Source organism: Etheostoma cragini, chromosome 22, assembly GCF_013103735.1.
Source record: "Etheostoma cragini isolate CJK2018 chromosome 22, CSU_Ecrag_1.0, whole genome shotgun sequence".
Taxonomy (NCBI): Eukaryota; Metazoa; Chordata; class Actinopteri; order Perciformes; family Percidae; genus Etheostoma; species Etheostoma cragini.
Window position 1 is genome coordinate 17016992 of NC_048428.1, and position 15685 is coordinate 17032676.

Below are 15685 nucleotides of genomic sequence, written 5' to 3' on the forward strand. Positions count from 1 at the left end.
GGGGGTTTAATGTTGCCAGAGTCTGAAAGCTGTGAATTGGGACATTTAAAATATATAAATAAGAAAAACAAGGATTGTGAACATCTATTATGTGGATCTATGTGCACGTGTTCTGCATACGCATACTGATCTCTGAAAAAACAATTCATCATTAAATTCATCATTAAATCTGTAAGATAAGGCAAAATGCACGTTAAGCACATATGCCAATAAAGTGTAAAATTGTCTGGTGCATCTTTAATTTCAAATTCTGATGTATGTACAGTATGTGCTCTTTTATAGTTGTCAGTATTTGCAGTGAGCAACATCCATGGGGCATCACATCCCATCCAATCACATCTCACTGTTCAATTTGTTCTCGGCTCTGATTGGTGAGGCTGGAGGTATTTTTAGCACCAGATATTCAATAAAAGCAGACACCTCTCCAGAGGTTTTAAATTGAGACAAACAGACAAGCCAACACCACAGCAAAATAGCATGACACAGCAGTAGCACATCAACAACAAGGGTGCTGTCAGGCACCATCTATCCTCCAGCATCCCAGCGGGCATCACAGTTAACACAAGGCATCCCTGAACGCATGTTACCCTCTTATACCGAGCAGGTGAATCATTAAAGAAAGCCAGCAGTACTTCATCACAAGAATACGAGCACGGGCTTTCATGCAGTGAGTGAAAACCGTGGGCCTGGTGAGAGTAGAAGCACTATTAGTGCACTGCAGCACAACGGCTGCAACATTAAACTGAGAAGGACCATTTGTCAAAGTGCTTAGAAGTCCCCTATGAGAAGCTGTTTCTGAGGGGAGAGGTAGTGGGCTTAGACCTTGTCCACTGGCCTCAGAAGACACAATGACTCATGCATTGATATAGGTTAACTGAATTGCCCTTGAATCCAGACGAGCTCTGATGACATGTGAAAGAAGGACGCAGTTGAACTGCATGTCTAAGGGATTTATGTAATCTAACAAAGTATCATGCATGAACATGAAAGCAATTTTATTTGCCTTGAGGGTGAGATATTAAAAATGTAGTGGAGGAAAATGACAAACCAAGAGGTTGGACCCTCTGTGCGTGAACCTGGGCCTACTATTCTAGATTTTACTCCATGCAAAGTAAGAAGCCATAGGTTATCACCAATTTAGAGGTCATAATGCCATAAACAATCTTAATCCCTTCAAATTTGCATAACATATTTCACAGGGCGGGACACTGTGCTTATGTCAACATGCTGAGGGTTGAGGGCAAAAACAACCTCTGAGCTGTTAGAGTTGTGTCAGAGTGGTTTAAAGTCTGATGACTCAATATATCATTATTGCTAAACATGATGCAAAATTATATAGTGGATTAATAGAGTAATGCAATACAACAACTATTGCTTGGCCCTCTGGAAATGTATAGCTGGGCTACATCTCACAGAGTAGACAAATTCAGAAAGGTCAACAATTAATTTAACCCTTCATTTCAACACAAACCAAATAGGCAAATTTGAAGAATTTGTATCCTCAAAAAGTTGTTTTTTAGATGTTGATTGTGATTCTATTTTTTGCTTTACAATTTGTGAAATACTGGCTATTTGACAAAATAATCCACACTCAATTTACTATCTTATTTAATATGTTAGATAATTACAAGTTATCTTATAAAAAAGATTTCTTTCAAATTATATTGTCGAACATATTGATTGCAAGGCCAAGAATGAATTTCCATGCTCAAATACTGTATAGTTTTGCCTCTTCAGGCCTCTAAAAATATTTCACATGAAACAATGTGAGAAGTCAACATTCACAACACTCTTTGTTTGAACAACTCATAGATCTATGCAACCTGTGACAAGAAGTTAGTCACAGGTTCGTCTTTAAAGGGTAAATGCCAAATAATTTGCGCGTTCTTTACAATTGAGACTCAAACACAATAAAGAAAACTGAGGTAACCATAAAAGAAAATAACTAACCAAGGAAAATATTTTGTTGCAGAATAACACTGCTACTTGGATTTCAAGACGTAAGGGAACAAAAATGTGACAGTATGCAGTTTATTTTACTATTTCCTGTAGACATGCGAGTTGATAATCTTACTAAAGAGTATCTATGAACCACACGTCCGGAGCAGAACAGGAAACAAGGCCCTTTGGTGCATTCAGGAATGTCCATGAGGTAGACACAGCAATCCGGTGCTGTACAGAGCTTGCACAGCGAAGGGGGAAATACATATTGTTTCCACTGTCTCTCTACACTTTGTGTCATAGTTCATGGGCTGCAGACCTACTTTCTGCAGAAACAGTAAAACACACACCTCTGAAAGTCCAGGAAGTTCCTTAGTCTACACACACATTCCTAATTTTACCTCTTGACGCAGCCTCTTGTCTAGTGACAATGGCAGGAACCAAAAAGCAGTGGAGAAGGATGTTTTTTGGAGGGGGGGAGTGCATTGTACCTCGTTTCCTTGAGCGGTGCAGCAGAGACTGCTGAGAGCCAACCGGGGACGAGTGACCGAGAGGAGAAACATCCGTAGAAATCGTCCAAGGTCTAGAGATTTCCCGCCAGGCGCCAACCACGTGTCCAGAGGAGGCAGAGATGTGGTATAGTTCTCCTCTCTCCTCCTCCCCCCCTCTGCTCCAACCCCCACTATTAGTGAGACGGATTAACTACTGATAGTCCTGAAAGTGTGCCTGGCTTGCTCTAAGCAGAACACACACACATCGCATCAATTACGCCTTCTTCGTGTTATTCAGGCTGATGGATGATGACAGATGCACTCTACAAAAAACACGAAAAAGACAATTGGCCTGAAACTGGTGAATTTACTTATGGATGAGCTGCCCGGTTGCTCAATTCTCAGAACAGACTAAAGGCCTAATAAGCCAATTACACAAAGAGTAAATTGCATGACGTGCAACACTAAACACACATACACACACGCAAGTTTGAGATTGGCACAATCCAGAGGTGATTCAATTTTAGAGTGATGGAGCCTGGAGTCTCCCATCCGAACAGGGGTGACCTTTTTTCTTCAGACATCACAGGAGAGTGCAATGATTAAAGAAGTGGTATGTGGTCTGGAGCTGAAACTTGATGGAAAGGGAGCAGTAATGACTTGAACCGGCACGTGCTGCGGCTCAGGGACTGATGTTTACCTGGAGATGAGAAAAGATATGACAGCCTGGGGACCTGTCTGGGTTGACATTTTAAAGTGAGACCATACTGAGGCCAGTCCAGTGGGAGTCCAGTTACATAGGAGGAGGTGTCAAAGGGGCAGAGTTGTAATATGGAGTTATATCACGGAGCAGACACCCTGCAACTATATTATTGTAAGAAAAGCAGCAAATGACAAATATAATTGGCAGAAATTGAACAATCGTGCACGTCCATAGACTGGAATTCCAAAGAATCAATCAGACAAGGAGTGTTGTCACGGGTAAGAAATATCACTGAAAGAAAAGAATTAATTCGCAATAAAGTGAGCACAAGTGATTGATGGCGTGCAGGACTTTTGTCGCACATTCTAGAACAAAATGCTCTGCATTTACCTTAAAACAAGACTGAGAGTGTACAGCCATGGGCAATATGTGATAGGTTTAGCCTCACATAGCAGCCTATGTGAGGTTGTACTTCGGTACACCAATGCTCTGAGCTTAATTGTAGCAGGATGCTAACATTCTCACAATGACAATGCTAACATGCTGTTTAGCAGGTATAATGTTGACCATGTTCCCCATAATACTTTAGCTAACTTAGCATGCTACCTAACATGGTAGAAGCACAAGCAACTCGGCTAAAAATGACTTAGAAATAATAAATGATAATGAAGTTAGTGTCCATTAATTTTCTAACACACAATATATTTCTCTTAAAACATTGAAAGCCCGTCACAACCATCCATCACCTTGGAAACAATCCCAGTTCCAAAGACATTGATTAATCGTTGTCAGTGACTGAAACCTTCAATGAGAAACAGCCATCAATAACTCAGTGCTTACAAAAATAATCCTTGTCTGTGAAACTGGACCACGCAGTTGATAATTGCTGTCCTGCCCACAGGGTCGTGCTGAAGCTCTGTGAGCAAAACAAGCAATTACTCTGAATCAGATTTGAAGCCTTCTGTGATGTAGCTACATTTAGAAACCTCTTTCACAACTCTAACACTCCTGAACCGAGGACTAGGAGAGGATTCATGTGTTTATGTTGAGTAACTGATGATGGTGATTAATTGCATTGAGCTGTGGTGTGAAATTGAGCAAGTCTGATGCAAGAAGATCAGGAAAGATGAGGGTGAAACTTCCCAACCTGCAATTAGTAAATATTGTTGTTACCACAGGTATGAGGTAGCCTTAAAGTTTGAAGAGTGTGACGTTCACGTAAGGGACTTTCTTTCAGACATGCAACATCCATCAAGTACAGTAGCTCTCAAAGACGCCTATCGAAAAAATGAAGCAATCAGTGCTACCATTCAGCACGCTCATTACCGACACTAGCTGCATTTCAGAGTACGTGTGGGTCTGTTTTTTTTTTTTTATGCTTTCCAGGAGAAAAATGTTCCACCACCAGATGTTTAATTACCAGAGGATGTAGAGCTTTGGTTTTCCCGTGCCATCACTCATGGCGGAATAAATGAATAGGTAAACGGCAGAGGAAAAAGTTAGACTTAGCCACACACAAACACACACACACACACACACACGAGTCAGAAGTGTTTAATATTATGGATGAAACGGTGTTACAATGCTATGCTAGGGAGGAGGTGGAGCTGAGAGCTTGTGGGTGATTTGTTTGGTAAGCTTCACGGAGTCTATGATTAAGTAATAAACCACAGATGATACACGCCCTTTTTTTCTGACATCAAACAAATAAAATAATGAACATGAAAAGATGATTACTGTACATCATTAGGAAAGTTCATGGTGTTTTTGGTCTCCACCCACTCTGGAATAAAAGGAAAAACAAACATATAAGTGAGGGCAGAAGATTTCTTTAAAATTGCTCTTTTGTGTGAGCAACAGTATAAAAACCTAGATATATACATTTCATATTGATATAAAACAGAGAAAAGGGGCAAATTGTCATGTTTGAGAAGATCTAATCAGCATTTTTCAGCACTAGGTGAAATATTTATTGATTAAACTTGCTTGGTGCCAACTCCATTTTTGCATTTACAGTTAGGATGGAGGGACAAGCTGTGGGATTCAAAAGATATCCAGTCCTGGGTTTAAAACAGAACGAAGCAGAGTTGCAAAGAGGCAATGGTAGTTAAATGTCAAATGCTTGGACCCGCGGGGAGACAGAGCTGGACTGGGAGAGCATTTGCAGGTGTCGCTTTGTCCATCACTCTGCTGCCTCTCTCTTCTGTGTGATGTTGGGCATGGGACAATACATCGGGGACGAGCAGCATCTATTATTAGTGGAAGAGTGAAGAATGGAGCGAAAAGCTCAGGGGAAAGCAGAGGAACGGGCCAAACCTCCCTGACATTATTTTAAGAGTTGCTGTGGTGACAGTTTCTTGAAAAGATGACAAAAGAACTGTCACAATTTAAAGGACCATTCCAGTAGTTTTTCACATTGTAGCTAACTTACTATAAAATGAGATTTTAATTTTTGAATATTTAGGTAACAGATTACCTTTTTTAGGGTTACTGAAATAAGTCAAAAATTTCAATTAATTGGACCTTCATAGTGTATTGTGTTCCTTGAGTTAACAAGGGAGCTATCTAACATGCTGTACCCTGCCTGGGATTCAGTAACAGTTAGATTGGCAGAGGGTTAGATGATTAAGCATGTTTTGTTATGAGTCTTGGAGGAAGTGGACCAAGTTACACAGTCAAAGCTGTTACCGTGCTCTTACTCTATCCACGCCCCGAAAGTACTTTTATGTAATAACGACGAGTTAATAGTTAACGCTTACACTCATTAGCGTTACATCACTACAAATCAATGACATATCACAGCTAACCATTTTAAAATCCATGCAACTATGTTTCAGAATTTTTGTTGTTGTTTATTCATCCTTATTTCTCTTCACTTTATGACAATCACACCTCTTATTTCCATCTGAATGATGTAATCCATCTCATTGGACATCATGTCTGCAATTATTTAGAGCAAAAATTACATAATTGTTGACAGGATTGCCATGTAGGGTTGGTCCTAACTTTCCCAGGATTATAACTTTAAGGAAGGAACATTTGAAAAAACATTGGCATGGTCCTTGAAGGCTGCAACTTTGTGCAAAGGAAACAATCCAACAGAACCAGATGCATAAACTCTCATTACAGTGTTGAGAGTGGGAGAAAAATCATTACAGCTACTACAGCATGTTTGACACATCGTATACCACGGCGAGCTGCAGTGTTTTTACAGCACAAACAGCCTGAGCAGCGACCAGTGTGACCAATTTAGTTGCAGCGTCTGAAAAACCCAAAACGTCAAGTCATCTCTTCTCTTCAAAGGACACTCCTCTTTAAGGCGGGGGGAGTCATTCCAGCAGCTTCAGCAGTTGTTCACAACAGTGCCATTGTCGGTATGAGATAATCTGGGTATGAGTGGATCAGGGCCAGAACCATATAAAAGTAGAACTGTGAAGTTAGAGTGAACAATGCTTTAAAGAGGAAATATGTCTTGTGTTCGACATAAAGCCAGAAGTCTGTCTAGTGGCTGTCCACTCACATTTTGCTGTTGCCATGTTGTTTCTTTCGGCTGCCAATGCTGTACTCGCTCCATCATCAACATCCTCGCTACACGATAATGCCACTGTCTCCATGGTGATGTAGCTGCTACAAACCACCATCCCTGCTGCCACCACTACCAGCAACACACACACATACACACGCAAACCAGGCAATATCCCACTGTGTCATTTTTCTTTTTTTTTTCCTTTTCTTTTTTAACGCTGCTCTTTGTATGTAAATTAATTTGCAGGGCCCACGCCTTGCTCCATCTTATTCAGTATTAATGCTGTCTCAGATTACTAGACAGCTTTCCAGCCCCCCCAGGGCCTGTAATCTTTTAGACTAGAGAGCGAGACGGAGGAGGAGAATAGTAGCAAAACCACATAAACTGCTCTCTAATTTGGGGTGACAAGCGCCGATCTGACGATCAAATATCGTTTAATATTTGAGGATTTCTTCAGAGGATGTTAATGCAATGCTTAGAATAAAAATGTCAGCTCCCATGACACCTTTGGCAAGGACGGCATCAGAGACAAGCTGTGTGCCAAACCGTTCCCTATCACAGAAATAGTGTAATTCACTATATAGTCCACTATAAAATACCCACAATGCACAGCTAATTTGAGTGTACATATGATGTAGCCTACGTTTTGGTTTGTTTTACATGATGCTGGGCGCGCCCACCTCCGTCATACACACAACCCCCGCATCTACTGACGATGTGTTTTCACTGGAGTCCAAAATCTCGTTTGGTTGTTCTCTATAAAGTTCACTATTTAATAAACATTATATAGTGAATAGTGAAGAAGTGAATTTTTTTATAAAGAGCAGTTTGGCACTCTATTGCAGTCTGACAAATCTTCCTCCTTCCATCTCTCTTTAATATACTTTTACCTCATGTGAACTGGACGAGGACTTGGCTCTCGTCTTGCCAAGCACTGTACACGAGCAACTCAAGCCCCGCTGCTTTTCAGCCCATCAATCGAGTTTTGCAGCAGCCATGAAATGAGCCATTTGCGTCATGGGTAAGGCAGAGAGAGAAAACAATGGTTTTACATTCTCAAGAGCACCATATTTGCTTTCCTGGCATTGAGACTGCCTCAACTCGGACTCAAACAGCGTGAAAAAGGATAGGAAAAGAAAATGCTTTGATTAAGGTATAAGGGTAAAGTAGAGATGACCAAACGTTTAAGACAAGATAGGGGAGTTGTTCCCCCGACACCTCAATCCTCCAAAACAAATAGCTGCTGACAGTGACATAGAGCGTAATAATACGCTTTACCATGGGGAGGGGGCTCCTCAGTCCCCAGCATATGGTGCCACTTTAATCTGCAGCCTCTATCAGCTGAGTCTGGACAGACAACAAGGTTTGATTTTAACTGAATGCATGCGCAAAAGATTGGAGGCCGGCTAATACAAAGGACTATGGATGGAATTTGCTATGTCCAAAGGATTCATAAATTATAACTGAAATGCTTTTTGGTGTTATCAGAAGTTAAGCACTAAAAGAACTAAATGTAAATGGACTGTTTTGATAAAGCACTTTTCTAATCTTAACGACAACTCAAAGCGCTTTAACATAGTACAGGAAGCATTCACACACATTCACACGCTGGCCGAAGCTGACGTACAAGGCGCCATCTGTTCATCAGATACACACTCACACACATTTACGGAGCATCTGGGGCATTTGGGGGTTCAGTGTCTTGTCCAAGGACATTTGGGCAACATGGGATTTCCAATTAGCAGGTGACCGCTCTACCACTACGCCACAGTCGTCCGAATATCCTGATTGAAAAAGTTGTCAAGAAAACCACAAACTAGAAGCTCTTCTTTTTTTTCTGGGTGAAAGGGTGGTGACTTGCTTCCTTGCTTGCTGGGGTCACAACCTGCCCTCCATTAGAGGCATTAATCCTCATAGGTGAGCCAGCTTCAGACCCCGTAATTATCAGGCTGACACCTGCTAGTATTGTCCCCCTCTATCACATGACCCCCAGGCTGGTTTGGACCATTTCTCCTCCCACCAGACCTCGTCATAATCCTATTAGGCCCAGTCATTTGCGCTGTATTAAAAAAAATGTGATGATTGATCCTAAAACACTAACCCTCTGTGTCCTGAGGTTGCTTACAGAGGAGTCCCTGTGTTTCACTTTTCACATGTGGGTATTAAAGCCTTCGCTGCCACAAAATATGAGAAACGTCTTATCCTTCTATTCTATGCTTTTTTATTTTATTTTGTGTGACAAGACAGTTAGATTAAAAGGGGCAAACTGATCAATTAGAGAAAGATAATTACTGTTTTGAGATTAGTATCTAACTGTTACGCTTAAAGGTCTTGCTTGTGAAAAAAATTAAAAATGAAAATAGTTTATTAGACTGAAGGGATGAAGATTTGAGTTAAGTCTAGCCTCATGACTTCCTTACACGGGCTCTGTGGAAACTTTTAAACTACAGCTGAAATCCCTTTTGGCTTTCAATTGATGTCATTTATATTATTTTCTAATAATTCTCTCATTTTTTTTTATTCTTAATGGTCTCTGTTATTACTTTTATTTATGTAATGTATCATCTATTGTCTAACTTTATTGTCTATTTGGCTGTTTTAATGTTTTGCATTTTATGTAAAACAAAGCAATAGCTAGCAATTTTAAAGTGTTGTGTGAAAAGTGGTCTATATCATGTTTGCTCTATATTGGTTTAATCATTTGCACGTTACATATATAGGTTGATTTATAGCATGATTTTAAAATAGTACTGCAACAGACTAGCTTTTCCTCACATATTTATAGACTTGTTTGTGAGCAATGTAATCCTTGAAACAATGAGAAATCCACTAGGAATTATGAGATTATCCTGTAGTTTGACACAGCAGGTTAAATATTTCAGATAATAATATTTCTGAACAAACCTTTGTTAAATAAATCTAGTCAAACAAGACTAGTCCACAGCCATGCCGGCGCTGTGAGGCTGTACTTAGGCCCAGTGTTGTTTTCAGATGAATGCCAACGTCAGCATCCTCACAAGCTCACAGTGATAAGGTTTGCTTGCTGATGTATCGCAGATGTAATGTTCACCGTGTTCAACATCTTAGTTTTCATAGCATGCTGAACACCAACACCACATGAGGCCAAGGGGAAACTGCAGGTATTCTGTTATAAATTAAGTATTGGACAAATTAATCATTTGACCTGCTGGTGGTTTGAGGGCTCCCCAAAGTTATTACAATTCATCCTGAGGGGAACATGAATGCCTGGACTAAATCCCATGGCATTTATCGGTTAGTGGTTAAAATTTCATTCAAAACAGCACAAGTGAATCTCTTGGTGGCACAACAGGAAAAGTCAGAAGAATACCAAAGTCATTAGGATACATCATCCGGGAACCACGCATGCTTGTACCTACGTTTCTGCAGATCCATCTAGCTGATCCATCTAGAGATATTCTACTCGATAAGTAAAAACTTTGACCTGCAGGAGGCTCGGCAAAGTCGGGAGATTACTAAGGTCTTTAAGGTCCATCCTCTTGGCACCATGAATGTCTTTACAAAATGTCGTAACAACCTTTCAAATAGTTGTATAGTTTTCAGGATGGACCAACTGACAATGCCATCCCCAAAGCCTGGCTGCTTGTTGAGGTTGGGGATGCTTGACACACACGGCTATCAAGAAATGTTCATCACATTTGTTGCATCACACCTGCTCGGTTCACAACACCAATTAGATTTCATTTCATCTCTTGAATCTCCTGGTATACCTGGGACATTTTTTACTGGTTACAAAAAACAACTGAAAGTGAAACGTACGCCAACAGCTCCATCATTTTGCTTCAGCTTGAATATGTTGAAAAAACTAATTTGTCCCTGCTCAAAGCTAAAAACAAGCCTTTGTGTAAATTTTGACTCTCTGGGGATCTACTGAACATGTTCCTCAGCCTGTTGTATTAGCTCTATTAATACCCAAACATCTCTAAAGCACCACTCACAAATCACTTTACATAACACCTTAACAACAGCAATTTCCTGTGGAGGAACCTTATGGGCCCTTCCTGGCACAGAGGGTGACCATCAGTGGGTGGAGGTGCAGATTGGAGTGGCATGGCTGCAGCAGAGGAATGCGGGGAATTCCCCCTTGTAAACACCTCATGCTCGGATGGTCGCCACATTCTTATCTCCCCGTGCCCATCGCCCCTTTCATTATCATAATGGTTGGTTATTCATTACAAACTATCTGCTGTTTCTGTGCCTGCTCAGGGCAGGTGGGGTTGCTGCTACTCAAGTCTTTTGGTTACCTAAGGCACCTATATTATTCAACCCCCCCAATGCTGAGATACTGTATGCGGTATGGCTTTCAAATGTTAACTCTTTGAAAGAGAGAGGTTTCTAAGCCCTACCATCCCAGGCTCCCTTTGGTCCTATGGGAATGCTCTTTAGTTGATAGGATCATAAGTGGCTGGGGGGGGGGTATTTTTCTTCTCGGATGAATAGAGCGGCTTTCGCTTGCTTTTCAGTGTAGCACCTCCCCCCGCGGTTCCTGTATTCGAGCCCCAATCTCAGCTTAAATGAAATTCATTTTAAAAGCAGCTGAGGGCCTTCGCTAATACTGCCTGGCATTTAGAAAACACAGGAAAAGAAATGGCACAATCAAAGGCGTGCTTTTTCCTCCCTTTGCTTAGGTGAAATCCTGTTTTGGCCACATGCTTTTTTTTGTCAGGCGGGACTAAGGTGCGAAGTCCATCCTGAGCACATATTTTGCAGCATGTGGGGCCCATGGGGCTGCATTCCACCTCATGGTGTACCACTCTCTACCAGTCATGAGGGACGCTTACTGACAAGCATGAAACCCACTCACTCTGCCATAGCGACATTCCCCAACAGTTTCCCATCAGTTGAACTTTCTGCTGCAAGAGCCAGAAAACAGATTTTCCCTTTTCCTGAAACTTCCTTTGTACGTTTGTTTAAGGGAGGTCTGTTGATCTGGATGAGAAAGCTGATAGTTTCCGGGTGTTTTTCTGTGTTAATGTAGACTTTTCCTGAAATTGGCGATAGAGCAACTGCAGAGACTGTTCAGCCGCTGCCCTTTAAAAATACTGTTGCTGTTGAAACGGTTGACTTTGGCCTCCATAATACAGGATGCCAGAAAGAATGGGCAATATTTGTCACTGAAAACCTAGAGGCAAAATCCTCTAAAAATCTCCTCTTTATGTAATTCATCCAGACTTGACTTCATAAGCTTTCATGACATGTTCAGGGGGGGTTCACATAACCAAATCATGGGACAGTTATCAAGGGTGTCATGTGCTATACTGACTGTAAAGCCCATTGGGACTTGATTGATTTCTGTATTTTTTTTCTTGATAAATCAATCAATCAATTGCATAGTCTATAAAAAATACATTCTGAAAAATATATCTATCACATATTTCTAGAGCCCATATCAACGTTCCTCCAATTACTTCTATTTCTAAACAACTTATAAGAAAACATTAACATATTAAATTAAAATTTATATAAAGCAGCAAATCCTCACAATTAAGAAGCTGACAGCAGAGAATCTACGGTGCTTTATGCTAGCAGTGAGGCTGTTCCACCACCAATATTGATATTTTGTTTAGACATTCATGGTCCCCAGATGACAAATCCTTAACATTTTCGCAAATCTTCTGACTTTTTCCTCTGGTGCCACAATGAGGTTCACATTAGTGGTCTTAACGTAAAATGTCCTGACAATGATGACATCTGGTAAAGACATTTATGTTCCCCCGAGGATGAATTCTCACAACTTTGGTAATCGCTTATGACACAAATTGTCTTTATGTATCAAATTACATTCTATAAATGTTGACAGAGTTTGCGGCCCTGCATAATATCTCTGCAGATATATGGCTGGTCGCATAGCATTGTGTACAAGGAATAAATGTCCTCATTACTGTTAAGTGCTTAGCTCATATGCTCCCTAATACCCATTCATGGTATCACAGCATGTCAGCTCGCCCCAAGGAAGCTGTCAGCTACAGATGTCAATACCCCTGCTGACCCTCTCCCTCCCCCCACCACCGCACACACATGGCATTGGAGGATTGTCCCCCAGAACAAAGGAATGGGGGCTTTCTGTGGAGAAAAGGCAACCAAACATTCTTTGCACAATGGAGAGTGGCCGGCCGGTTCAATTAGTACACACTTTAGTCTATACTCTACACATCCCACTGTGCTTGAAAACAATGCTGGAGCTCCACACTTATATGGGGATTTGGTGAGGCCGGTTTGTTCATGGCAGTCTTATGTTTTAAGAGTTCCTCCTATTGTTGCTGCTATGTTGCCTGAGAAATAAACCACTTGAAGGGTACTTAGGTTAGAGATCCTCTAGTTGCAAGATTGATGGCTCTCCAAAAACTTTAAACTCGTTTTTGGAAGTAAACGAGCCTACAGCGTTAAATAAACTGGAACAACAGCCAGCCACTGCATGGGATCTTTACCAGTGATCTTTCCAAGAATCAAGTGGCACCCAAAGTCTAATGAAACATTTCAGAGCACATTTTCTTAATTGACCAAGATACTTTTTAGAATTGCCAAGAGACGGAGACAAAACTGAATCCCATACAAAACGTGAATCAACCATTACCTTAACTATGTCACCATGTATTGGGATCTGGTGCAGTGATAGTTGGATGCAGAACTGACAGGGATTTGATGTTCGTGTCTTTGACAGTCACTGCTCATAACTGCCAACAGGATTTCAACAAATCGGACGCTCAACATAATCAATACGCAGAGGTATTGTACGAGCAGCCCATAAAACACACTGCAGGTACATAGCAGAGGGCGAGCTATCTGATCTGAAGTAGAGAATAAACTGATGTACTTACCTATTATACACAAGGTGCGCCGTAACGTCGGGTACTTGGCGTATCCGAGAGAAATGAAACCCCAAAGCCGCTGTGTTACACTTCACACCAACCAGGCGCACATGTTGCCAGTCCCCACCGAGAATGTCACAATCGTGAGCTGCAAGGGAAGCCAAGTGAAGCTCACTGCAGGAGCGGAACGCGTCGTTATGGGTCGCCGCACAGCGTGTCCAGTCGCTGGATGAGATGCGTAGGGCGCCACCCTTTACTAGCCGGACCTCTGGGACTCTGCGCCCACTTCTCCTGTCTCAGCCGTGACGCCGTAAATAGCAGGACATGAAGCAAACTCTCTACCTCAAGGCAGTGTGATCCGCGCGGTCAATGCTGAAGAAACAGTGATCCGTGATCGCGCGTTAATGCGTGGTGCGCAATTAAAGAGGCGCACAGGACGACGGTGCCACCCACTATAGGAGGTTTTCGTGGTGAGTTGTACGGACAGGGAATTTTAATGAGGACTGCTGCAGAGTTTCTCTCTCTGTTCAGGGGACTCTCAGTCGTGCTGTTCTAAATCCAACTGTCCCGACAAGAAAACCTTAAAGTTACCTTACAGGAGAGGAGGCGGCGGAATGACGAAATAAGGTGTCAATGAAACTCAACTGAGAGAACACCTGTTGACTGAAAACCGCCCAGATATACTGACTCAGTGGACAAACCAACCACAGCCTGTCGTGGTGCACAGATTCAGAAACTGTAGGCTGACTTTAAAGCCAAAAGATCTTTGATAGACAAGCTTATAGAGCAGCTGGACACAGCACATGTACTGGATGGGACATGGTTAACTGATTAATGAATAATCCTTTCATGGATGAACTAAGTACAACTATTTTCTACAGCTTCTCTTTTTGATTAATTTACTACACTGCCTACACTAACTGTATTTGTCTCATTAGCATAAATTAAAGCTATAAAAAATATTGCAGATATGTCCTGCAGGCTACAGTGGGTTTCTTCTTTTCCCAGATAGGTTTAATCTATTTTTATCGGACGACTAAATCAGGGTTAGCTAAACCGTTTAGTGTTAGTTATACTAAAATAGACTCACATTAGACCATTTCATAAGACTTCTGATCGGTTTAGTGCGAACTAGAGCTGGGCAATATATCGATTTTCTGTTGATATCGTCTTAGATTTTGGATATTGTAATATGATATGTGCTGTCTTTTCCCGGTTTTAAAGGCTGCGTGCCACTAAAGTGAAGTCATTTTCTGTACCAGCCTGATGTTAGTGTTCTATTATTTGTCTTTACTCACTATTGTTACGTTCTCAATATTGAGGTTTTTGGTAAAAAATATTGTGATATTTGATTTTCTCCGTATCGCTAAGCCCAATTGCAAAGTGATACACCTTAGTGGTTCTCAACTGTGTAGGACAAGTAACAAAACAATTTTGATTTGTTATTTTATTCTGCTCGACAGTTTTATCTCTTATGGTCTTAAATATAATACAAATAATATAAAATATTAAAAATATCTGAAAACGAGAAACAATTGCTTGTGAGAGTAAGTTGTGAGCTGGTGAAGCAATTGCTTTATTCTAATTCACCACCAATCTAAAAGGTTGGGAACCACTGCTAAAATTGAATTGTGGGTAGTAATGGTGGTATAAAGTGAAAATGTGCATGTTCTTTTTGTGTAATCCTCTTTAAGTGGCCTTAAGTTACCTCACTTTGTTGGAGGTCTAGAGGCTCCCGGATCAGCAGCCTGAGTCATGTTCCTCTGTCAATGCAGCTCCCACACCTCTCAAACAGCAGCTCAATGCTGAATCTGTAGGGAGGCCGACAGCTGCTCCATTTATTTTGAGGTTAAACCACTTATCTGTCCATATGGGACAGAAAAGGGGAATATAACCTCAGCTGGAAGAGCACATCACTTTACTAGGCCTAAATCAACAACGGGTAAACAAGATCTGGTGTGTACTGCATGGGGAGATCAACCACAAATACAAGGAATTAATTGTAGCCACTTTTAACAAGGAAAGAGCTGCTGGAAACAGCCACTGTAAGAGTTGTTTTAATTAAATTACAATGTAGAATTGTTATTGAATTGAACTGTTATTAAATATACCTGCCTAAAATAGTTTTTCAAGAAATAAAACCCTGCACTAAAAAACCTGCTTTCTCATTGTTTTG

At 41.1% G+C, this 15685-nt stretch overlaps 1 protein-coding gene across 3 annotated transcripts in view; it reads right to left on the minus strand.

Annotated features, from left to right (window-relative positions):
• tmem108 (transmembrane protein 108) overlaps positions 1-14203 on the minus strand; it is a 39884-nt gene extending 25681 nt beyond the window's left edge. The window contains exon 1 of one of the 3 annotated variants that reach the window (XM_034862105.1): positions 13519-14203. The gene's annotated coding sequence lies outside the window, so the exon portion shown is untranslated. The remainder of the gene's footprint in view (positions 1-13518) is intronic. The other 2 variants (XM_034862107.1, XM_034862106.1) reach the window with 2 other exon arrangements.
• Positions 14204-15685: the final 1482 nt, after the last annotated feature.